A 25575-nucleotide genomic window follows, 5' to 3' on the forward strand; every position below is an offset into this window, starting at 1 on the left:
TGTGCGAGTCGTGTTGCCGCAGTAGAGGCGTCAATTCACCATCTCACTGCGGATTAGCCATTTTAATTACTTCCACCTCTCTGCTATCACCATCTGCTTTGGGTCTGGACGGGCCTCCTCGAGCAACATGCTATTCAAATCAGCTGCAGCCACGTTAGCATGATAAGCCTCGCTGAGGTATTTCCTGGCCCCTGTAATCCAGTTTGCATTCACCAGATAAGGATATTACATCCCCGCAGTAATCTTCCCATGTTTGGCAATGCTCCGACTAGCGTACTCAAACGGGGGTGTTGTTACAGAAAGGACCCAGCGAAACAAGAACAAAAGGTTTGGGAAATAATTACTTGTTGTCAGATTGTTGCTAATGCTTCTCAGATTTAATGAGATAACCCTAAATTGCAGCTTAAGTTGTTATGCTTTCATCTTCCGCGCTGCTGACGCTGCTGTTCCTGGAACTTCGGCACAGAAAAAATGAGCTCTTTTTGGCCCGAGCTCTTATGCTCTTATGTTTGAGTCATATTTGTGCTATTGATCGTACAAGTAGTGCATACTCAACAAGATCAATCCAGGTTCTTGCTTAACACAGCAAATAGGTTGACAAACATGCCTGTTGATGAAATGATACTCGATACAAGGCGTCGCCACAGACGATCAATGGGCTGCGTGGAGCGAATTTGCTTGATGATTTGCAGTTTCACCTTCCTGACAATAATTAGCTGAGGATATACAGTATATTTCATACAGCAGTTTGCCTCCTGGCGAGGATCCACTCAATCCGCTGTAGCTCTACTCTGAAGTAAATCAATAGTCCTGAAACTCAGTAATTGCTACTAGAATAGGGTCCTGAAAATCCATCATCCAAAATGTTTACCTAATTAGATTAAATCCACTTGAATGGGTATTATGGCCGAAAGTCAGACAGTCTCTTTAAGACAAAGACAAATGACCCTTTGACCTGGGAAGGAGTCCCCTGGACAGACAGGAGTCTGGTCAGTGTCTGGGCAGAATAAGGACGGAGGGCTCATTATTGGCTTTTCACTGTCAGTCTCTGTGGCTTCAATGACACCAAGGACTCTGTAATTCCCTTTCAGTCGCTCCCTCAGCCTTTCTCGCTAAATCCAAGACAGACAAAAATAGAGAGCGAGGATTAGGGAGAGAGCGGCGGCAGAGGAAAGGAAAAAAAAAAACTGCAGCGGGGGAACGGAGCCGAGATAAGGGACCCGACGGACAAAAATAACGACAAAAGAGGGAGCAGCACTTCGCCCAAAAGACGACGTGCTAAGAAGACGGGCCGGAGGAGCGGGAAAAAAAACTCTTTACACGATGTCGGAGTGAGAGGTACAAGCTCGTCGGTGTTGGAGGGGGGGGGGGTTAATGAGGGTGGGCGAGCCTGGTGGTGAGAGAGAGAGAGATTAAAATCTGCACCTTCAATGACAGCGGCTGCATTAGTCCAGAGATGGCCTAATTTAAACTGTAGACAGGATCCATTGTGCCTCCTAATCCAGCACGAGGAGAAAGGGTCAAGCCCTCAGCCCCAGTGCAGCGAGCGCAGCTTAATTTGACTTAATAATGCAGCTCGGACTTCAGAGAAATGTCTCGCGTATGCAGCATCAATGGATAAAAACCAATTTGTCTCGAGAGCTGATGGCTCTTTCTCTCCCCCTCTTTTCTCCACAGTGAATAAGTGCAACCAGTTTGTTGTTGTGAAGGTCGGCACCAGGCAACAGGAAATCTGACTTACAGGCAGCGAATCGGTCACGTTGCTTTGTTTTCAGAGGAAAGAGGCAGATGCAGCAGTAGAACGAGCTTCGTATGTTTTTAATCCGGATGCACTTTGCTGCTCGACGCTCGATATTCGGTTCATTCACGATGAATCGAGTGACTACATGTGATGTGAAATGAGCCTCTCATCCCTCATATTGATTAATCTACCCAACAGAGCAGCTTTTTACCTCGTGCATTTGCATTTATTACACATTGCTGTTTTGGTTCCGTCTCCGTGCTCCCATCAGCCTCACTTCCAGCAGCTGTTTCCTGCAAACAAGCTCAGATAAACCCGCTGAAGGCTCCCTGCCCGGCAACAACCGCTGGACAACCAGCGAACCACCAGCTGCTGAGGTGGAACATGTGGAACATGTTTCTCTCAGGAGTTGGTGGAGGGTCTGGACTGTACATGAAGGCCGCTCCACTCCGGCCACTCTGAACATGAGGCCACTTCGGCTCATAGCGTGTTTAGCTCTATTAAATGCTAACTTCACGATGTGTGTTTTGCTTCGCTATAGCAACAGGAGATGAGAGCGACAGCAAATATTAAACACACCCTCCACTTCAGCCAGTGTCCGGCTGTCACCACCACTGCACAGAACCAGGGACCAGTGGATGAAGTTACACAGAGTGACTGGTGAGACTGGGTCGTCCTGAAGGATCATGCACAGGTAGTTTGCAGTAAACTCAGGATGTGACACACTTTAAAAAGCCCAATAATAAAGCGCTGGTAAACAGAGTAATTGTCAAACCATTCAAAAATCACATATTATCTATATTGTTAAACTCTCTTTGAAGGATCCAATCAATGTTCAGTGTCTTGCAGCCTTTCCACTGGTCTCCATCTGTCTGCTGCTGCACATACAGAGGATCTGGTTTGCATGAAGAGCCACAGTCACCAGCATTTAACAGAACGAGAACAAAAAAAAATGCAAACTGACTTCAACAGCAACACGGAGGAAAATGTCCCAGCACCACCCACACTGTTTGAGTGACAGATCACTGGGGAGCGGGGATGAAAAATCCACCAGCACAATAAACACTTTGCTTATTAAGACGAAGACTAAACAGAATGTGTGTTTGCGTGTTTGCGGTGGGAAGCTCTGACAGCACCGTGTTATTCCGCTGCCATCTCGGCTCTAACATGGTGTCATGTTCTTGTTCTTTATGCATGAAGAGCAGAAGGTTTCTCATTTGTTTCCTCTCCGCCTGCGCCGTGCACGAGTAATGACACTAATGAACCCGAACACCGTCGACTGGTAAACACAGTGATCCTGCGTTCCAAACACTGAACTTTGCTGTAACTAGAAGCTGTTTGAGGAGCTCAGGGTTTGGGAGGAACCAGCGATCTGACTCTGTAAGAGCAGGAATGATTCACACACACACACACACGTTATGCAAAAGGAATCAACGGTTACATCACTTCCTGGCTCGGTGTTTCATTCACAGGCCAAAGGGTGAATAACCAATTCATAAATCTTGTTATGTAAAGAAATGAGTGTTTATTACGCTCATTAATTGTACTGTGGCATAAAAGAGCAGATTTAGGATTCCTCTTGTTTCCTTTCACGAACTCTAGTAAAGAGATTGTCACCTGCAAACACTGTAACTACAGATAGAGAAAGAGAGGGAAGTGAAAACATATTGATCACCCTTGCATTTCCCAAACTAAATGAATTTCAGTTGTGTAATCCACAAACAATGTCCTGCCCTCACACGTGCTGCTGCAGTGGAGATGCATGTGGTCACAGCTCAGAGCAGCACGTTCGATTACAGCCTATAAGAACAAGAGGAATAAGAGGAAATCATAATCCAATCCTTCCTCCAAACCCGGTGTCAGAAGAGTTGTGTTGTCGGGTTTTTAGTCGGACATTCGTTGCTATAGCAACCCGCTGCTGGCTCGTCTCCACGGACGTGTAACTGACGTGTTTATATCCAGGTTTTTATTTCTCAGATCCGAGACCAAAACAAATATTCACAGGCGTGACGGCTGGATCATGATTGTTTGTCCCGTGTGTTGCTGACACACAACGTTGTGAGCAAATGTTTGTTTGAACTCAGTAAAACACAGTTTGCCTTTGTGTTTTTTTTACAGCATTGTTTACTGCGTCGTGCTTTTTACATGGACCTGATGACTATTTTTTGCTATTTCATATCGTATCTGGTCCGACTCTCGTTTCTCTCTGATTTGAAATAACTCTCATGGAGTGTGTTGTTTTATCCAATGCTGTTGCTACAGTAACACAACTGATTCCAGTGCAAACTTCAAAAGGTCAATTGCTTCCTTTAACCTTTATTGAAAGTGTGTTTAGCCGCGCACCTTCTCACAATGAGGGCAGAATAATTAGACAAAGGTTTCAGATCCTTTTATAACTCCGTGTTGGGTTTAGCTCCGAAAGCAGAGAGCACCGTGGGAGCTTAACTTTCTAAAGTTAATTTATTCCTGATATATACTCTTATAATGGCTGAGGTTGTTAGTAATGGATGCTGGCTTCACTCAGTATTAATTAATAGATGTCTCCACTTGTGACATTAAGATCTCGATGGCAAAATGAGCCGTCGTGTGATCAATCAGTGTTTAATGATGACAAAATAAATGTCACTGAAATGCCAAGAGATTTAATTGTTGCTGCTAATGTGGATAAATCTGAAATAATTCACACATTAACTGAAGCTTTTCATCTATTGTACAGATGTTTTTGCTCTGCTGCTGGTTTTATGTCGTTTCTTCTGCCTTTTCAAAGCTTCAGATGGAGCCTTTAAAAAAAGGAGCGCGGCAGAAATTACAACATTTGGCAGAGTCGCTGCCAGATCCCGAATCCATCGCTGTCGGTGTGTGAGCTTTGAAGAACGAGATGCGGTGCGACAAATGAGAAATGTGTTTGGGTTGGAGCAGAACTGAAACAGACACAGGGCCACCGCTGAGAAAACCACTTGGGGTGACACACTTTAATCCAAACCCCTGTTCAGTGATGACAACAGCATCCAATCAATGGATGTGTTGTGTAAAACATCCTTCAGATCTGCAGCCTATCACACGAGAGGCGGGGCAGGACCTGGACAAGTCGCTGGCCAATCACAGAGCTGACATTCACACTCACATTCACACCTAATTATTGGTGATTTAGGGTTTTATTAATTAACCTGAACGTCTGTGGGAGGAAGGACAACTTGAAAACTCAGAGAAAGCCCCCGGCTGTCAGGTTCGAAGGAAACAGTGGTTATCCCGTAACCTTTGTTCTATCACCGCCAACGGGTCAAAACTGTGACGTGTTCTGTGAAACACAAAAACATCTCCAAGGTCGATATCGGCAAAAAACTTTGTAAAGAGATTCCAAGATGGTGAATCACTCTGACTTCTGTCCTGTCGGGGGTTTGGTTTTGGCAACAAACCTGTTTCAGTTAAGGTGGGTGAAAGATCATAGTTTTGGTTTACAAATGATTTGGTAGTTGAATAAAAAGTTTGGTTTCGTAAACATGTTGTCTCTCTTCCTGTTTTACTGATGAGTTCACTATTATAATTTGCCAAATATGTAAATTAACAATATATCTTCAACATGGTTGTAATTTTTTTTAATACAAAACCCATTTGAAGAAGTTCAGTTGTATATAAATGTAATTATTCAGAATAAATCCTAACTAATGACGGATTTCAGCTGCACTTTGCATTTACTGCTAATGAGACGATGAACATGTGAGCATGTCTTCGACTGAACCTACTGGATAATTAACAGAGCCGTTAGCATGGTAACAACATACTGTAGTTTTATAGATTATTAATAATAAGGAAGTCTATATTTTTATGTCATTAGAGTAAAATCCATAATGTGGCTTAAACCACCAGTTGAAATATAAGAGGGACATGGGGGAACGATTTATAAGATAAAAAATGTTTGTTCATAAAGTTTAACTGCGGTGAAGTTTTAAAATCAATGCCCAACCAGAGCCGAGTATCTATTACCTTCCAAAAATAAAAACAATAAACTAAGGACTTGATCTTGACCCTGAACTCGTGCAGTAAACGAGGTGAACTCAGGTAGAAGCTGTTGTCCTTTAATTCTCTTATCAAATCAATACCAATCACAGGAGATGTAGATAACAGAAGCTGAGTCAGTGACTGTGAACCATGACTGGTCATTTCTTTCTACCCTTGATTGGAAGATGTGAAAAGTTTGTTTTGCAGGTGAACTTTTAGACTCTGCCTCTGTGACTCTGTGACTCTGTGACTCTGTTTGTGCCACAGGCAGCAATCAGCTTCCTGGAATGGACCACTGGAGAAAGTGGCTCTAAGAAAATCTGGGTTTTACATCACAATCTAATCCACAGCGACAGCTCAATAAATCCTCTAAGTAGAAAGAGTCAAACTAACGTTATACATGTACAAAAATATCATATATCTTTATGGACTCCATGCAGAGTCTTGGTTTGCTTTTGACTTGAGTCCAAAACCAAAATGTGTATTTTGTGGGGAAGTGATTTGCGTTTCCTCCACTATCACAACACAAACCTTGTCTACAAAAATGCCTGCACACAATCACACACACCTTATTTCTAACATGCACAGGTTAGACAGAAAAAACACACACACACACGCTCACCGGCCCCCCCACCCCGCAGTCCATTAAAAAACAATTAGGCCTCTCTGATTTGTCTGTTTATTCGCTGCCCTGCGTCGGCAGCAGCCCGCGGAGTCCAGCTGCTGCCCTCAGGCCTCTGCAGAGCGGCAGGAGAAACCACACGCTCCTTCAAAGACACAAAACAAAGAGGAAGAAGACCGAGAGGTGACTTCCCCGCAGCAGCTGAAGTGGTGGACGGAATGAACGGAGGTGGCGTCTTGAGTGTGTAATGGCAGTGGTGCAGGCATTCATGTGTGCTAAGTCCCCGTCGGGCGGATACTGTTGCTGTAAGCTCCCTAATTATGTTGCCAGGGCGGCTGACGGACAGGCAGCGAGGACGTGAAGCCTCAGGAGGAGCAGGATGAGGAACACACACAGAAGAAGGAAGTGCTTTACAATCATTGAATCATAGCAAAGTAACACATGCTCTTCCTTTGGTTTTCAGCGACGGGGAGAGCAGGAGGCAGCGTTTCTCTGCAAAGGAAATGCAAAACACTCCTCAACAGGTGAACTGCACAGTTATTTTTTGTATTTTTCATGTTTCTCTCTGGTATTTCTTGGCCCATCTGTTTCTGTCGAGGTTCTGCCTCGTAATTTCCCCCTGTCAATCACACAGAGTGAGGAGGATGTGATGTCAACGCTTCACTTGATTCAGACGCTTCGAGGCAGGAATCACAAAAGTAGGACATTATGCTAAAAGACACGTAGACTCGAAACCAGGATAGATTCCATTAAAAAGTGATTTTACTGTGTTAGATGTAATTCAAGATTCAATACATAACATTCATCTCAGTATGGTTTACAGGATTTTCTGAGCTCCTGCACATTTAAACACACGACTGAGTCTTCAGGACAACACACAGACACACAAACATCAAACGAGAGGTAACATGAAATGATCACAGTCAATTAAAACACTAATTATAGCTCCGACTGCCGCCAAGGCCCAACAGACCCATTAAATTCCATCAAGCCGCACCGACTTGTGCACACTAATTATGATCGTCCTGTTTTTTGTTTGTCTGGATCCGTGATTTATTCCCTGGGAAATTGGTGTAAATATATTTTAGAAAGCCCATTGCAATGTTTAAGAAAGTAAAAGATTCTTGAACTCGCACCAACATGTCCTGGGTTGTTCCCTGACCCACAATGCATCATTCCACCGGGTTTTCTAGAAATATGTCTGAAAGTATTTGGTGCAATTCTGCTGACAAATAAATAAACGCCAATAAAAACCTAAGAGGGAAGTCAAAGTCAACTTTATTATCAATTCTGCCATTTGAACAGGACGCAGACAGGATTGAAAAAACCTCTGATCCCGAAACAGAGACACAAAGACAAGTAGACAAATAAACACGCAACATAGAAGCAACACAACAAACCCAACAGCTCCTCTCTCTCTCTCTCTCTCCGCTCGTCCCAACCGCTCGAGGCCGATGAGTCTGCTTCTGAAAAGGTTTCTTCCAGTTAACGAGGAGTTTTGACCTCGTGTGTGAGAGGAGCCGGGAGATAATGAACGTTATGATTTGGTGCGTTTCAAATTAAATTGAAGTGAATTGAACTACACAACAAAAGGAACGTGGTAGATTGGATATGAGCCGTGCAAATACTTAAAAAGCAGCATTTACATTAAAAATGAAGTAACAACATAATATGACTGCTGCATTTTTGCATGAAAACGAGCTGAGTAACAGTTCTTGTTGTTTGGAGGTTGGGGGCTGGGTTGGTTGGAGATGTATATATATATATATATATATATGTATATGACTCAGACGTTTACGTCCTCAGTCCAGGTCTGAACTGGAGAGTCAGGGCTCTTTGCACCGTCAGCAGACGACACATTACTCCACCTTCTCCTCCAGACACACACATTTCAATGCAGAGAAAAACTGAGCCACATAAGAAAATCTATTTTATATCCTTAAGGTGACTCCTGAAGTCAGGGGAGAAGTTTCCTCCTCACAACGACTTCTTTTCAGGTCAATTAGGAAACAGCTGTTGAGGGAACACGGACACCGAGGAGCCATGAACCGACTGGAATGCAGCTATCGATTCATTTGACTTTTCCTTTTCTCACAGTGACATATCAGAGTGTCTGCTGAGTAAAAGGCCGTCTGTCTGGAGCCGTCTCAAAGGTTTAATGAATCCCTTTCATTAGGCGCTGTTCTATCCAAACTTAGCACAAATTCAAATTTAATTTAATTGGATTTTCCAGAAAATCTGCAGTGAATTATATGTTTCCATGAACTATTTTTATACAAACGTCAGCAGTTTTTTGAGCTGTAAACTAAATTATATAATTGTTTTCTGTTGAAACACATTGAAATTGGTTTTAAAATCCCATTTGTTACATTATGAACAGGGCTCATTACGCCACCTTGTGTTTCATACTGTCCTGGACCTTTAAGGATCAATCAATCAATGCTTACGTAGAGTTTGGGACGTGTCTATGCCATTTATAAATATATATATATATATATTTAACATGTTAGATATATTTAACACTCTCTAATCCAAAATGCAACCGAAACTGATGTTTTAATTTTGCCGTTACTTCTTTGTCTCTTCAGTCGAGCAGAAGTTCGAACGCCTCATTTAATAAATCACCCCTGCATTTGTTTTTATCAATAATCAAACAACACCTAGAGAGTAAGAACTTATTATTGCAAGATAAAAAAATATTACAGGGGGGGGAAATTCATGATTATTCTGATGTACGAGGTCTTCACTTCCCTTCAGGTCTTCCCTCCTCCTCATAACCAGTCAGCCAGGCAGCCATTCAATATTAAAAACACATCATGTAGAGTACAGTATTCTTTCAGGGAGCGACGGACAGAAAAAAACTGTGGTGAACAGTGTGGAAGCTGTGTTATCATTAATATTATATCTGTTGGCATTTGGGAGCGAGGAAAGTGTTTTTAATGAATATTTTGTGGGCTCGTATTTGCAAGGTCTTGGGCTGTTTTAATAATGTTCGAGGAGAAAAGGAGAAATATCACCGGGAGTCAGGCTCACGCTCGCTGTTTGAAAATAGAAAATACAATTTTACATTTTACATTCAGCACTTGCCATCATCACAGGATTTCCTGTGAACGTGAACGCTCTCTGGATGCAGATAGCCCCCTGTCGTCCTCGGCTCCATCAGCAGGTGACTGGGGGTAATCCGGGCCAATCAATTACCCTTCATAGCCAAAGTCATCGGACGGCCCCGGCTCAGCTTATTCCAGCAGTCCACGAAATCAAGGGTGGGGAATGAAAGGAAGCATTAAAGCGAAGCGCACACATTGCACAAATCTGTTTGACCCGCTAATGGAGCGGCGTGCGGCGGCGAGTCCCACGTGACCCCGGCTCCCTCGCCCGCGATGGATACAGGTGATTTGAAAGCGGCTCAGTGCGTTGGATTTCTGCTGCTTTGGCGCAATTTCTCTCAAACAAGACAATTTGGCGGGAAGCGGTGGAGTCGATGAATAGCTTTCTCCCACAAAGCCAACGGGACTCATGTGGCGGCCGCATGGATCATCACTGGCGTTTGCACTTACTTAGCGTTCAGGATTTACACATCAGTGTTTGTCACATTGTCGAGGCCCCTCTTAAATCACACGGCGCCGATTGACTCGGCTCAGCTTGAGGCGGATGCGTCGTGGAAGCAAAGCGAGGGTCCCGTCTGAGTTGGGGTGGCGTTGGCGGTGGCGGTTGGCGGTGGCGCTCTCCCTGTGGAACACCCCCCGTCTGGGTTTCATAATCAGGAACCGACACCACGCTGAAGAGACGGAGCAGGTCTGCATTAGAGGCCGATCGCATTCATTTCAATCGCAGGCAATTTATTCCTTCAAATAATACAAGCACTAATCTAATAATGACAAGGAGCGGAAATTGCTTCTCAGCAGCGCTCAGTCACACGGACGCAAAATTACCACACGTGTGCTTATGCGTACATGTTTAAGTGTGTGTGTGTGTGTGTGTGTGTGTGTGTGTGTGTGGTGTGTGTGTGTGTGTGGGTGCATGAATGTGTTGCAGTTCCTTCCACCGTGAGAACATGTGCGTTGATTTTGTCTGTAATATTAGTTACAGTTTGCACTTGGCAAGACAGATGATTGTGTGTGTGTGTGTGTGTGTGTGCGTGTGTGTGTGTGCGTGTGTGTGTGTGTGTGCGTGTGTGTGGTGTGCGCAGCCGGAAACTAATTCTTCTCACCATTATCATTACGTGACAGGGTGAGCAGGGCTGAGAGGGGATTACTGTCTTAGTCATTCTCTACATCACTTACTTTAATAAAACTTCAGGCCTGTGATTACATTTCATATGCAGATGCAGTCTATGCTATGTGAATAGACAATGAGCAGCAAGACAAGGTCAACGCCGGTGTCACTCCTCATCCTGTGCAGAGGGGAGCCGCGCCGGAGGAGGTGCTCAGGACCTTTAATGGAGCTAAAAATAGGAAAAAGGATGGTGGGAAAACGTCTGATTACAAGAAGAACTGTACTCAGGTCATTAAGAAATATACGGTTGGTCATGTTTGGGCCACTTGAAGTCAGCGGTAAGAGGCTGTGAACAGAACAGGTTCCACATGTCACCAATTAAACCTGATTTATCAACCGATTTATAATCTTTATCCACAGATCTCTGCAAAGCTTCTCTTTCAAGTTTGAACAATCACGTTTGAGCAGACGTTGCCCGGAACACGTTGACTGAAATATATTAGTTTATCTCTATTCATCTGCAGAGAGATGTTTATAGAGATTAGCCAACATACAGAAAGCATCACCGTTCGTGTATAATGTGGAGAAACATGTGATAGAAGACGTCAGTTTACGTGGAACAGACGACAGAGTCTTGGACCGGACCCCAAAATATAAAACTTTCATTTACCAATGTTTAGACAAACAAGTATAAACACCACGTACAGATCTGACCACATGGAAATAAATACGCTGATGGACGCTTCATATTTACACCACTAGCAGGCGCTAGGACAGACGTACGATCTATATTTTACTATATTGAATACAATAACTATAAAGATATTTGTGTTGGACAGCTCTCTTTTGTTAAAAGGAAAAATCGACTGTTGTAGAAAAACTTATTTCTATCCACTCAAGTGAAAAGTAGTTTCACTTGCTGCATCTGCACTTTTCAAATGAAACACGTTTCGCACAACAGATTTCAAACTGTTGCATCTGACAACTACAGCTGCAAGTCAAATATTTCCCTTGAATAAAGTAGAATCAAAGTACAAATGTGCAGGAATTTGAATTCTGTTCAATAAGAAACATCTCAGAAATGTTGGGTTCCTTTCCGCCCGTGTCAGACTCGGCAGCAGAAACACTCCAGTGGAGTCCTGGTACCTTGAGGAGGCACATTACTAGAATAAATGTATTCAGTCACTTCCAAACTCGGCTCACAAACACAATCACAACCTGCCAGGACTTTCTTCCGTCTCATCACTCACTTCCCTCCGTTTATTCTGTGCAATTCTCAAAAATAGTACAATCGTGTCAAGCCCCCGCCGCCTGCATCATTCCTCCTGACACGACTCCTCGGTGGCCGGAGCTCAGGTGTGTGACTGGGTGTGTATGTGTTTCATGCATGTCAGACCTGGATCAGGTTGGGCAGACTGTGTGTGTGCATGTGTCATTCCCCCTGACACACCTCATGGGAAGAGGCGAAGAACTACAGCAGAGCTGACAGTGCATGACTAAATGCCCCCCCGTGAACCTGCCTGAATGGAGCTGACTGCTCCAATGAGGCAGGGCGGACGAGACAAAGCATATGTGGGCGAGCGACTGAAGAGCAATGGAAGAGGCCGGGCTGGATGTGTCAATCTCCTCTGCTGTGGGAGAGGGACACTTTGTGTTTGGGCTAAAGGATGGAAGCCGGGCTTTGACCGGGCCACAGCGGGACACTGGAAACCGGAACTATTGTTCCTCGGTTTGGTTTCGAGGGCGTTTGGTTTCTTTGGAGAGATGGGAAGTTTGGTGACAATGAGCTTGATGGATGTCTGCACCTCTGGCCTTTAACATCTGTGGATGATTCTTCTTTCAGCCGTGGGTTTTGTGGAGAACCGGTGAAAAGGGTTGATTCTTCGTGTGATGGGTCCCTTTCTTCACCAGAGTTTTTCTCACAAGCTGAGGTCTTTTTCTACGTCGTCGCCTCCTGAGATTAGTTTTTTTTCCCCTAAGCTCCAAAAAAATCAGCACGACAACCAAGAAGTTAAAATAAGAGCGAGCGTTTTTCAAATTTCACCTTCACCGCTTCATGCAAAGTCAAGTGGACAAACCCTCATTGAACCAATCAATTGCCTAGTTTCTTGTCAAAATTGGGTAATTATCTTAAAGCCCAGTGGAAAAAATCAATCACACTGATGATTCTGATTGGACCAAGCGCTCTCCAGTTGATTACAAAAGGGGGCTTGATTGAGGAGAAGCTGGAGAGCGCCTGCTGCCATCTTGGAAAAAATAAAGAACAGTGGCCCATTTTTCTTGGTTCAAATTATTAAACTGCACTTTAAGAAGAACATATTTTTCTTGTGCTTAACTGTGGAAACCCGAAGCTGCGGAAGCACTCAGCTGCCGAGGATCGTAAGTGGGTGCATTGTGGGTAGGCTGGCTGCATGCAGAGATTCAGAGGACTTCTAGATTCAGAAAAACGTTGCTATGTTTGACTCACATTAACATTTGCATCTAATGATGCTACACAGTAAACGTAAACATACATATAATACAACATATCAGCAGTTTTTTAATGTATCTCCTCAAAGAACCACGCCTACTCCGTCGCTGATTGGCTGATCCATCTTAGCCTCACCCCAACCTAACCAACAGGAAGATGAAGGGGAACCAGCCAATCACAGGCAGAATAGGACGGGTCTTTGGGAAAATGCCAATTTATGGTTTTGCCGATAAGTGCATCATCGCCACCTGGTGGCTGGTTGTAGTATAGGTCACAAATCCTGCCTCCTCTATGTTAGTGGATTGGCTGAGAATTACTCGCCATTGGTGGCAAGATGGCAGAATTCGATTCCGGGGTATTAAGCGTCATTCCTGGATAGTGGGAGGAAGTGGAGACGCGTTAGCTATCGTTGTATTCAGTCTAAGGTGCTGCATCGCCCCCTGCTGGCACAATAATACTATAACCCAGCTGTTTATTATTTTAACTTTAATTACCAATGTAGCCGCACAAAACAGTTGCCAGCTGTAAAATTTGGTGAATTCTCTAGTTTCCCGCCACCGTTGAGATCATCACATGGGAAATGAGTTTTCCTGCGAAAAACTCAAAAGTGCGATTAAACTTCCTCCATTATTGAGTTTTAATAGATTTAAGTTTTCTGCCGGGCTTTGTTTACCACGGAGGTCGAGTTTATTGCAACGTGTGGGTTCATATTTTATTGTATTTCCTCGGCTGGCACCAAATAATACAATTTGATTTTTTCTCCCTGAGTCCTGTCATTTGGATCATGCTTCAAACTGACACACTGCAATCTCAATCTCATTAGCAGAGAAGCACGGGCAGGAATATTATGCTGCACGCTCGGCTGGCAGCGGACACCGCTTTGACTCTAAACTTCACTGGGTTTTTATGTGCATATTTCGGTTTATTCATCATTTTGAAGCAAACAACCAATTATGCAAATGGTTCTTAAAAGCCGCCCATTCAGCAGATTTTAAATGGCCTTTTCCTTGTCTTCTTCTTTCAGCTTCTGTTGTGCTCTTTGTGTATTTTTGATAAATCAAGTGAAGCCACAGGCCGTGCATCACTCTGTGACGTCTGTCAGCAGGAAATGAATGGTTACGTGGAGCTTTTGTGTCGCGCTCCCTCCGAGGGCAGCGACCACGGGAGGGAGCAGAGGTGAGCAACAAAGAAAAATCTGATTTAGAGTCCCCTCCGAGAAATTCATCTGCGATATTAACATCTGATCTCTGGAACATGGCTGCCTCTGTGTGCACCAGGACAAAGTACCTTTTACATTTACCCAGGACTTGCCGCTGAGTCTGGACGGGTAAGTAAAGCAGGGGGGAGGAAAATCAATAGAAAACTCTGGGGTCTGTCGCAAATGAGGGGAAGGAGATTCACGGAGCAGTCCACTAAAAATAGATAAAAGCCAACAGAGGAGATAGAAGCCAGGCAGCTCAGGGCCAGAATCGCCTCAGCATCTTTTACGGCCTCCTTAGGCTTTTAAATCCGTTACCATGCAGAGCAGGCCGACTCCAGCCGACTCCAGCCGCCGCCGCCAGCCGCCTGCGGCGCACCGCTCCCGTCCCTCCCCTCCGTCTTATCGGTCATTTCCACTCCCGTCCTTGGAAGGTCACACAGTCTTTACGTCCAACTGCGCTTCCCTTCCCTCCCTCCGCCCCGTCTCTAATCCAAGTGTCAACACCGGCCCTGGAGCAGTTGTCAAACACATAGATGGAGCACGAACATATGGAGAATGACACGTACACACGGATGGATTCAACACGCGCAGATGGATGCTCTGACAGTCCTTTCAACATAAAGTGACCAGAAACATGTGCCTGTCCGCACGTCGTGACGATGAGGCGCCAGATTGTGACGGTAAACAGTTCGAGTCCAAGAAGTGAAACACACACATTCATCATAACGAGACATTCATTCTGCAACTGAGCGGCTCCGTTAAAGGCATAAGTCATCGTTCTGTTTGTATTCCACAGCTTCAGTTTACAGTTGATTTCCTTTTAAATATTCAGAGTCAAAAGTAAGTAGTATATTTACTTTGTCACTGCACTTTTCAGAACATTATTCATGTGTCTGTGCTTCACTTAACTGGGTTTATTTTACGGTAAGTTTCAACTTTACTCCACAACGAATATCAGAGAATATCTGTACCTTCTACTCCACTATACATTTTTACTATGTTACATGTCGACATTGTTTTTAATCTACAGAACAGATTCCAGAAAACGTGGTGGAAGATTTTAAGACTCTTTAAGACTTTTTTCTCACACTTTCTTTAATATTCCAAGATATAATATATTTTTGGGACATTTTCACATATTTCCCAGGAAATAACTAATGAATCTTGATAAAAAATAAAACAAATCTTTACTTCACTTGACTACAAACCCTGAAACCAAGTCAGGGAGCTGAAGCGTATCCTTATTATCCAAAGACTCAAATCAAGTTCAGAACACACCCAGAGTCTCACATTAATAATTTAGACTCGGCCCTTCATGTTCTAATTTATCCTGCCGCAGAAGATTTTTTATATCTTCTCATAATCAGAGATCTCTAACTCGGTGTTTTGCTCTGACGCTGCATTGAACAGCTGTGAGCTGCACTATACGTCCATAACGTTGTTACCATCCTCAGAGTTTCAGCTGCAGTTGTGCAGGCGCATGTCGTGCACATTCATCCCTGCTACCGCCGGAGATTAGATGAATTCTGTGGGAAAATAAGTATTTAACACTTGGATAAGTTCTTGATTTGCTTCAGTTTCTTTAGTGTTGCAGATTTGTTTATTTGGATGTGACCAAGTGGTTAATAAGATAGATGTGAAAGACTTTAGACGATACAACGACACAATCATACAAACAGAGAAACGGCCTCATGTGAGTCACTGCAGCCGGATCCCGTCTGTTTCTCACTCGTTAACGCTGCTTCGAGGTCTCAGCGACGGAGTTCCATGCATAAATAAAACACGAGCGCTAATGATCAGTTTCACCATCACTGCAACGTGCAATTACCATCATAATGATTTGCCATTTATTTGCTTTCACAGCGACGTGAAGAATTCGCTTTAATTAATAATTTGCTCGTGAGGAATTAATTCGAGGATGCGGCTGTCGCAGCTGTGCCGGTGTCGTCTGACTTTGCACGGAGGGCACAATTAAGTGATCATCGCCGCGGCTGCCGTATTGAAATGCGACCCGCTTTGACGACCAACACGAAGGAGGAGGGCGGGAGCTCGGGAGGCAGAAGTGACAGTGAGGGACAAATGGAGGGTGTTTGGTTCAAGCTACTGTCGCTGGGACGTCTCCCACTGACGCTGGCTGCTGTTGTAAGAAAGGTAATTACACTTTTTAAACATACATGCATTTACATGGTCTTTAGCTGCATTTGCATTAGAATGAAGCTGCTGGCTTCATGGAGTCTGTGATTCACGACTGACGACCTCTCACTCTGAGCGTTTCTCACAAACACATCAACACCAGACGGTTAATGTCTCTGCAGCCACATTCTATATTTTGTCACTTCATGGTTTGGTGAATCAAACCTCGGGTTTTTCACCCAGAATACCCCAAAAATAAAAAACTTTCATAATTTTTTATGACAGAAAGAAGATTAGGAACACGTTTTCCAGGAGAGGAAGAGAAATGAATTGCCCATTGAAAACAAACAGCGGTTGAAATGGTTTGATTTGCGGCGGATTAGCGTCGTCGGGGGAACGTCTTTCATCACCGAAATGTGGCAGATCATTTTCTGTGGAAGTTTTAACAGATTCAGACAGGATTAAAATCACTGTCCACAATTATAAATTAGCGGATGTCCCCAGGTGATGTTGGTGCTGTGTTGACGGTGCTTCTCATGCACACACACACACACACACACACACACACACACACACACACACACACGGCCAATATCAGTTTGCCAATATTCTAATGAAAGATGATTTTGGGCTTGATTAACCTTCTGAACTCACATTTTCTGCTCTAATTTCTCTGTAATGTAGCTTTAATTGTGGAGATAAAAATACTCTCAAATGCATCAATAAAATATTTTATTAAACCCAAAGTTTCATAATCATAACAACTTTCTCTACCTTCACCTTAAAAAGTTTATTTTTTACACATCTAGAGGCTAAAAAGCAACATTAGCATTCGTTTCCAATAGTTTATATTCTCCAGCCCTGCAACAGAATCTACTGATGCCTGAGAGAAATATGTTGCTTTAACTGATAAACGCTCCACTACATGTTCACAGGATTATCTGAGTGTCTGCTGCCGTCGTGTCGGACAGGAAGTGGAGAGGGAGTTTATCGGAGCCGCTGGAAACATCTGCCGGCTGCAGCTGGAAACAACGCTGATGAGAGATCAGGGTCTGAAATTAGCATCGCCAAAATATACGTTGGCCAATAAAATAAACGAGGTCACGTGGGTTGATGAGCGAGTTCTACTTCACAACAAACCTTAGAATCAGAATCGGGTTTTATTGCCAAGCAATGGAGGTGTGTCGTCCATCTTTTTCTCCTTCCTGTCCACCTCCTCCACCTCTGGCTGAGCAGCGCTGCTCGAACTGATCATTAATGTTGCACGACTGCGGTGACCTCTCGCTGCAGATCACTGATTGGATACAGTAAACGCGTCGGAAGCCGCACACAGCTGTGTGTCATATGACGCCACCGGGAGGAAAATCAACACAAACCCAATCAGAATTGTATTAAAAGCAAACAAAAAACCAGGCGGATTGTGTCCACCTGCTGCCGAGTGGCGGTCGCTGACCCCGGAGCAGCCAAACACAGAGGTAATAACCAGGCCCGTTCCCTGGAGGTGTCCCCTCTGTCCTTTAATCCGCGCTGGTCCAGAGGAGATGAATAACCACAGCCCTCAGCCCTGAGACTCTCTCACAGGGGTCACATGTCAAGATCCCACACCAGCAGCCTCCCCGTTTATTACATGAGCAACCCTGGACAAAATGGAAAGAAAGAAAGGTGTCGAGCTGCGGGATCGGCAGTTTAGAGACGGACACGCTCTCCTGGACCGAGTTGGAATTCATCCCAGTGGTCGGGACGAGGACGGAGACGCCGAGTTCCCGGTGCAGATTGTTTATTTTCTGCTGGTGGTTCGACACCGACGGAGACTTGGGGGATTATGCACCTATTTAAACGCTGTAATCCTTAAAGAGGACAACAAACACCTGAGGCGCGACGCCTCCGCAGAGTCCACACACACGAGCACAGTGTACACAAAGCTGACAGGATGTTCGGGACTTTCAAAAAGCTGCTTTCTTCATTTACATCTCTTTCAAGTGTTTCTCTCCCAAGGTCAGACGTGGACCTGCGGGGGAAACCAGCGGCGGCTCTGCAGAGGAAACGGGTCCAAGTTCTCTCCTCTGAACAAGCTGTCAGATTTAGGAGACTGGAGAACAGGTCCCGTCTTTGGAACATCTTTTCATAAAGCTATTGTTTGCAGTTCTTTTATGTGCTTGAGTGAATTAACACAAGCAGAGATTTGATGGGGATAATAATTCCTCTCCTTCATCCTGCGACCACAGAGCCTGTGAAGCTGAGCATGCTCTGTGAGATATGATCCCATGTTTCTTTCTAGAGTCGGGGCACTGTCACACGTATACGCAAATTCAGATTTAATATCGCAGATCAAAGGTCACCAAGCTGCAATTTGCCACAGGAAGTAAATGTTTTATCTGCCTCCTGCCTCGCACAGATTGGAAGTTAACGGGAGGAGAAGGTTCGCTTCTCAAATATTCAGGGATGTGTGATCGGGACCGAACTTCCTCGTGCGTCCTCGTTCTCCCGACCACTCGTCGGATGGTCCCATGAACTTCTGAGTCACAAGCTGATTCTCCAAATTTCTTTTTTCACCCTGTGTCTGCACGAAATGGCAAAACACAACAGTGAGAAATGTAGTTTATGGTTAGATCGGCAGGGTTACATTTCTGTGTTTCTAAAGTTGCACAACGTATGTGCTGCTTAACATCGAGTTTCCCTCGTTTAAGAGTTCGGACCCGACACGAACCTCGAAAAGCATCTTCGCAATTCCTCCGTTAAAAGTCCCATCGGTGTCTATTTACACCAGACGTCCTTGTGGTTTTTCCGATGTTTCCTTTCAAGCAGCCTCGGTCGATGGATCACGGAGACGCCGGCGTCCGAGCGGCCTCAGACACAATCAGGGGAGTGCACTCTTCCTTTCTTCCCTGACGATTTGCTGGAGGTTGAAGTAGCTGTCTGTGCACTCCACTCAGCCTCAAATTAAGGTAAAAGTAAACGGCCGGGGCACTGATTCAATTTTGACAGAAAACGTGGAGACACATTCATTGAATTTCAAAATGTCTTCGACCTCTGAACGTCCCTGCACACGTTCAATATAGTCTCACATTAGCGAGCAGGACAGTGGGCGGTGTCACTCAGCGAGAAGTGAATACTAAAACATTCAGGAACCAGAAGGACACTCGGAGAACACATTGCTCCGCCGAGGCCGAGTGGCCAGTTCGTCACCAACTTATATGTGCTGAGATCAGATACATTCAAAAGCTCACCTGTTTATAGATATATCTGGGTTTTATTTCATAAAGATCTCTGCATTACTTCTTGAAATGTACACAAATGTTGAAAAGCTCCTGCTCTCTGAATGTTGAAATATCCCTGAATCTGCCCCGTTAATCGGATCTGCTCCCAAAGTGAATGGTTTTCGTCCTTGACACAACCTTTCCACAGAGTTTCAGGAAGATTGGTTCAGGAGTTTTTGTGTAATCCTGCTGACAAACAGGATTTAGAAAACTCCTCGGTGGAGGTAAAAAAGAAAAGTATATTCAAGGGCATGAAGACAAAATCTTTGGAAGGAACAAATTCTGCTAAAACCCAGAGTGCGTTCAGCATTTTGCAGTAACTGGCTCGAACTTCCTGTTACCAGCAGCTACTGTGTGGTTTAATGGGACTCACAGGTGAACGGGGAATTGACCTGGAGACAGTGTACGAAGCAAAATGGCAAAAAAACAGGATGTAAAAACTTTAACAATATAAAAACTAGGAAAACAAAGATGCTGGAACACTAAGAAACAGACGGACGGACAAAGACAAAGTTAACAAGACGCAGGTGACACTAAGACATGAGGGACAAGGAATCAACGAAGGGAGAACTGACAAAGACAGTAGGGAAAGTAAGAGAAGTTTCAAACAGAGAACTCAATGTGCAAACAAAGACAAATACAAGCAAAGTTACATTTTTGTGTAAAAAATACTATGAAATTGTTTTTTTTTCCCCATAAATTTGGCTCAGAGCAAAAGATAAATGAACCACTTACAAATTGACACATAATTAAAACTGTGGAAATGTATTTTTCACTTCCTCCACACCGGTAACAATAAACCATCCAGACGTTACATTTGAGCAGTCATGATAACATTTGTCTCAGGTTTCCTGCTCCTCGGTGGAGAACACACATAATTCCTCCATGAGACACAGTGAGATTTCTAATTACACACAGCAGATGGTGTTGTGGCAAATCTGCGCCGAACCACAGCTGATTCGCCATTTTTCTTTCTCTTTTGGAAGAACATGCACAGACCTTCGTGGTGAGAAGATGGAGAGCACAAACCCCGTCACTGTCCCCGGAGGCCGACGTGCTCTTTACACCCAGAAGTCACAATTAGCTAAACTGGAGTTTTATAAAACTTTACTCTCACCAGGAAACATTTTTGAGACTTTTATTAAATGAAAGGAATCAGCTTCAGTCTCTGTGATTGTGAGAGTGCGAATTAACAATTTGCCTAAAGACACATCTGGAGCGGGGGTTCACTTTGTGGTTCACTTGCCTGTGCTGAGTGTTTCAAGCATGAGCAGCTGTGAACAGATGGAAATCAGATGTCATCACCTGTTCCTTTTCCACCAAAATACATATTCTGAGAGCTTTCACTTCCACTTTTACTTTGCCGAAGAAACTGAATTTACACCTTCTCACCCACTTTTATCATATAAATAAGACAATTGATACATTTTCACTGTTTCCTCTACTGTACAAAGTCACTAACGAGCTTATTTGTGTTCGTTATTACAGCTCCGAACATTAAACATGTTTCAAATGCTGCTTATCAGATGTTTCCGTGTTGTAATTGTTCGCTCTGGACGTCTTCGCTTGCTAGCGTCCTCCATTTTCATATCAAAAGAACATATGTACTCCACATGTCCGTCCCGTGCATCATTTTACGAACAATTTCCCATAATTCTAACTGTCACATTTGGTGTATTTGGGATTTTCCATAACGTTCTGTGGGTTTGACCGATGCTCGGCTGCCCAGCAGGAGTTTATAATGACTGTCAGTGGAGTTTATGAATCTTAAACAACCCGTAGAGTCAATTCAACCCGTGTCAGCTCTGGATGTAAACATGCCTGGATTCTGCTGTCGCACTCAAACTGCTCTTGGTAACACTGCCAAGTTAATGCAGCAAATGTAATTGGATGCATAGTAAATCTTGTTTCCTGTGCTGAGGAAATAAGTTTGTAGGGAGTGCACAATCCTTTAGCAACAGCCGAGCCCCTCTCTCTAATCGGATGCTGCTTTAAAGAGCCGCGACCGCTCTACCTCCTGCACTCCAACCAAAAGAAGCTAAATGATTTTTAAAAAGACTGGAAACAAGGAACAAGTCAAGCATGTAGAGCAGGTGGAGAACAGGTAAAAATCAAAACCTCCCACTAAACGCCTGAAGAAAGGAACCGAGCCGTGCGGTGCAGTCTGTGCCGGTGACGGATGGAAGTCAGCAGATTGCTGCAGCCTCGGCCGATTCATCCAGGAATGTTGTGACATCTATTTCTAATGGCATCTGTGTTCCAGGAGAATCAAAGCTAACGCCGTCTGACAGAAACATATGTCTTCGTTGTGCCTGTATGACTCCGGCTCTCCAGGCTGAACTCTGCTGTGGGGGGGGGGCTTTGTCTCACAGGTGCTCACTCAGACGTTCAGTGGTTCGGTGCGTCGCTCTGATCTCGTGTAAAACTGCTTCCTCCACAACGCAGGCAGAGACGGGTTGAAACGCCGCGATGCAACTTTATTACCTGAAATTGCAGCTTTTGAAATGACTCTGACGGTCGAGTGCGTGTGAACATGGAGAACGTTTCCTCTTTCAGTCTCACTCTTCACCCTGAAGTGGGTTCGATCTCCTGTGAGAAGCGGAACTGACTGAAGCCGCTGAACTGTAAAAAAAATGTCCGAAAAATTGTGTCTGGACATTTTCTTGCGTTTATCTTTCACATATCAAGCAGCAGCAGGAGGCAGAAGACGTGACGTTTGAATTCTGCTGTGGAAAGATCAGTGTTGTTGTTTACAGCTCGTCCACGCCGGCGTCGGCCCTCATCACCAAAAGCTCTGGAATCTCCTCGTGTTTCCGAGTTGACGTCTTCGTCTTCTACGTATGAAGAATTATAAACATAGTTTGGTGGATTTGTTACCGTAGCAGCTCTTGTGGTTCAGGAAGCAGAGGATCATGGGTAATATCCAGCGTTCAGTGCGACGCCATTGTTTTTTCTTTCTGTTCAACAGAATCAATGACCATGTGTGGCTGCAGGGGGCGCTGCTGCTCAGTAAAAGTTATATAACGCAACTTTAACATAAAAACGTTTCCTCTCACTTTACATCTTATTTTCTGCAGCAATAAATTCAAACTGCAACTTTCCAAATTACCTCGGTGATGCTTCAAGTGAAATCAAATTATCTGCTGGGAGATGAGTTTATGGGACATGGAAATGAGGGATATGGCTCATTGTTTTTTCTTAATTTTCACAACATTAAATTTAATGGCAGTTACGTGGAATGATCAAAACATATCAATTATTGAGGCAATTTCAGCATCAGATTAAAATCATTTCCAGTGAGTGTGAAGGCAAAGAGACAGTGGGGAAGAAACAAGAAGTCCAGGGACGCTGCTGGTTTATGTGAGAAACTCTGATGCTGTTTATCTATTAATTACTTTGCAGGAGAGAAACATTTTTCTCCTCAATCTTATTTTCACCTCCTATTATCAAGAACAATGTTTACTGTACACAGAGCAGCAGAAGGAATGGAATTTTAATTTGCACGAGCAGTAAAATATAATTATTTAAAGGGAAAAGCATTGTATATTAATGTAAACCATCCGTTATGTGGCGGTAAATGTTCTATACTAATGTATGAATATATCAGAAGTATATACGGTAGGTTAATAAATAAGAAATTAAGTAGTTGCAGGGAATAGGCTGTTCCACGCTGCTGTTCTCCTCACTTAGCTGTGAAGTTGCAGGTTTGATGCTTCTGTCTTCCTATTAGGATTTAAACGAAAAGGCCATTTATCATTCCCGTGTAGCTTTAAATTGTAAAATGTCACATTTGGGATTTAAGGTCAAATTTGTTTTTCCACACCCTTGAATTTCTCCCCGCGCCGCAGAAGGAAGTGACATTTGAAAAGCAGCGGAGGCGAAGTGATGGGGGGAGCGAGGGAGAGCGGAGGAAGGAGAGCGACACCAGGTGTAAATGATCCGTGCGTCACTCAGAGGACGAGCTGTCGGAAGCATCCTGGGATATAAATGACCAAGAAGTTGTCTTAAAACAACACACACACACACACACACACACACACACACACACACACACACACACACGAGGCCCAATTCTGTCTTCAGTTGAATACGGAGTTTGCAACAGGCATATCTCAGGGTGTGTGTGTGTGTGTGTGTGTGTGTGTGTGTGTGTGTGTGTTTATCACATTCACGTCCAGTTAACCATTAATAACTTAAGTCATCTGACAAAAGAAAGAAAAAGAAACAGTATCTGTGGTTCTCACAGGACTGGAATCAACGGAAGTGATTGTGGGATGGAGCCGATAACCTCTCTGGACCAATCACGACACAGCCTCAGGTGTCAATCACAAGATGTCACCCCGTTTTTATATCATCAAACAAGTGATTAAAACCTGGAGGAGGCGGGGTTTATGGCCTATACTTCTAATGTAAGACTTTTATCTATACACAGACTGTGAGTGAGAGAAGTCGTGTCAAACACTTAGGGTTAAATTTCATCCTTATTCAAAGTGGAGTCCACAGATTCTACAACGCTGCACCCAGATCAGTTTTGTTGTTTTGTTTTCAAACCCATCGACTTCAGAAATCGAAGGAGGGGACGTGGGGACATTTATCAGAATCTGTGCAGCCTCCTCTGGAGCCATGAAATGCATCAACACAACATGTTTAAATCACAAAAACATAAAATAACGGGCGACTGCAAAGATGCGAAAGAGCAAACTGATGCAGATTTGCAGATGTGGCAGAGTTCGTCCAGCCTGATTGGCTTTGTCTTCGAGCAGAGATCACGTGACGCAGCATCGATTCTGCCTCAATCTTCTCCTCAGATGAGATGGTTTTAAAAAGAGAAACCATCCACAGACTGTCACAGCTGACGTGTGCGAACCTCCTCCGTGTCCATTTTGTGGTTAAATGGATTTTCCATGCTGTCGTAGATCAAAGGTCAAACGCAGACGCAGCGTGATGTGGACACATCTGCACGAGGTCTGACAGCTGGAACATTTTATTCTTCTTCTTCTTATTTATTATTTGTTACACGCTGGAAAAAAATTCACGTAGTAACAACAACAAAATGCGGCAAAAATGTGGGTTTGGAGTCGTTTATAAACCAATTCTAATTTTACAATTAACTCTATAGCTTTTAATGAGAACTTGACAAATATAACTTTTGTCAAACTCTACAGACTAACGTACATATTTAGAATTTTTGATCTGCTTCCCATCTTTTATATTTGTTTTTCATTATCATATAAATATTGGGAAAAGGTGCCGATGTTGTTTAAACGCTCTAAACACATAAATACAAAACATGTCGTTAACATCATCTCTATTTTTCCACACTTTAAAGCACATGAACGCACAAAAGTCGACACAAGGACTTCTCAACTCAGGAGATGTGACCTGAGGAGCACAGAGAGAAATTGGGGGAAATCTAGAAAAACACTGTGTCTGTAAAGAAAGAGACAAATACTCAGTTAATCACAGAGCACCCTTCCACTAAGTTTCGTGGAAGTATTTTTGTTTTTGTGTAATCAGAGAAATCAGGGCTGAAAACCTGTTTCCTGGATGTTTCAACCCAGAATTTATTTCCTTGGACCAAAAGACAAAAAAACAAATCTGCCGAAACGCAATCGCACCTTGTGTTTTTGAATATTTTTAAACAACGCACAGAGGTCGAGTCTGTCAGACGACTTCCAGCCCGAGATTTCTTACCCTTCATTTAATCACACAGAGAGAAACCAAATTGAAATAATCTCCAGAAACAGCCTGATGCATTTGAGCGTGACGTGACTCCTGTGACAGCTGCGTCTGTGTTCACCGAGATAAAGCACTCGCGGAAAAACGCCGCTAAGTGCTGTCACTGTAATTTATTGTCTTTTACGGAAATTCAACTAAAAAAACACCGAGCGATTCCTCTCACTCACTTCTCGTTACGCGGCGTCATAATAAAGTTAA

At 43.8% G+C, this 25575-nt stretch overlaps 1 long non-coding RNA gene across 1 annotated transcript; it reads left to right on the top strand.

The window, feature by feature from the left end:
* The first annotated feature begins 220 nt into the window (after window positions 1-220).
* On the top strand, window positions 221-5240 carry LOC118113959. The gene is made up of 2 exons (XR_004697386.2): window positions 221-327; window positions 1678-5240. It is a non-coding gene; the product is annotated as an uncharacterized LOC118113959 (long non-coding RNA).
* The last annotated feature ends 20335 nt before the right edge of the window (window positions 5241-25575 follow it).

Source organism: Hippoglossus stenolepis, chromosome 8, assembly GCF_022539355.2.
Source record: "Hippoglossus stenolepis isolate QCI-W04-F060 chromosome 8, HSTE1.2, whole genome shotgun sequence".
In the NCBI taxonomy this organism is placed as follows: Eukaryota; Metazoa; Chordata; class Actinopteri; order Pleuronectiformes; family Pleuronectidae; genus Hippoglossus; species Hippoglossus stenolepis.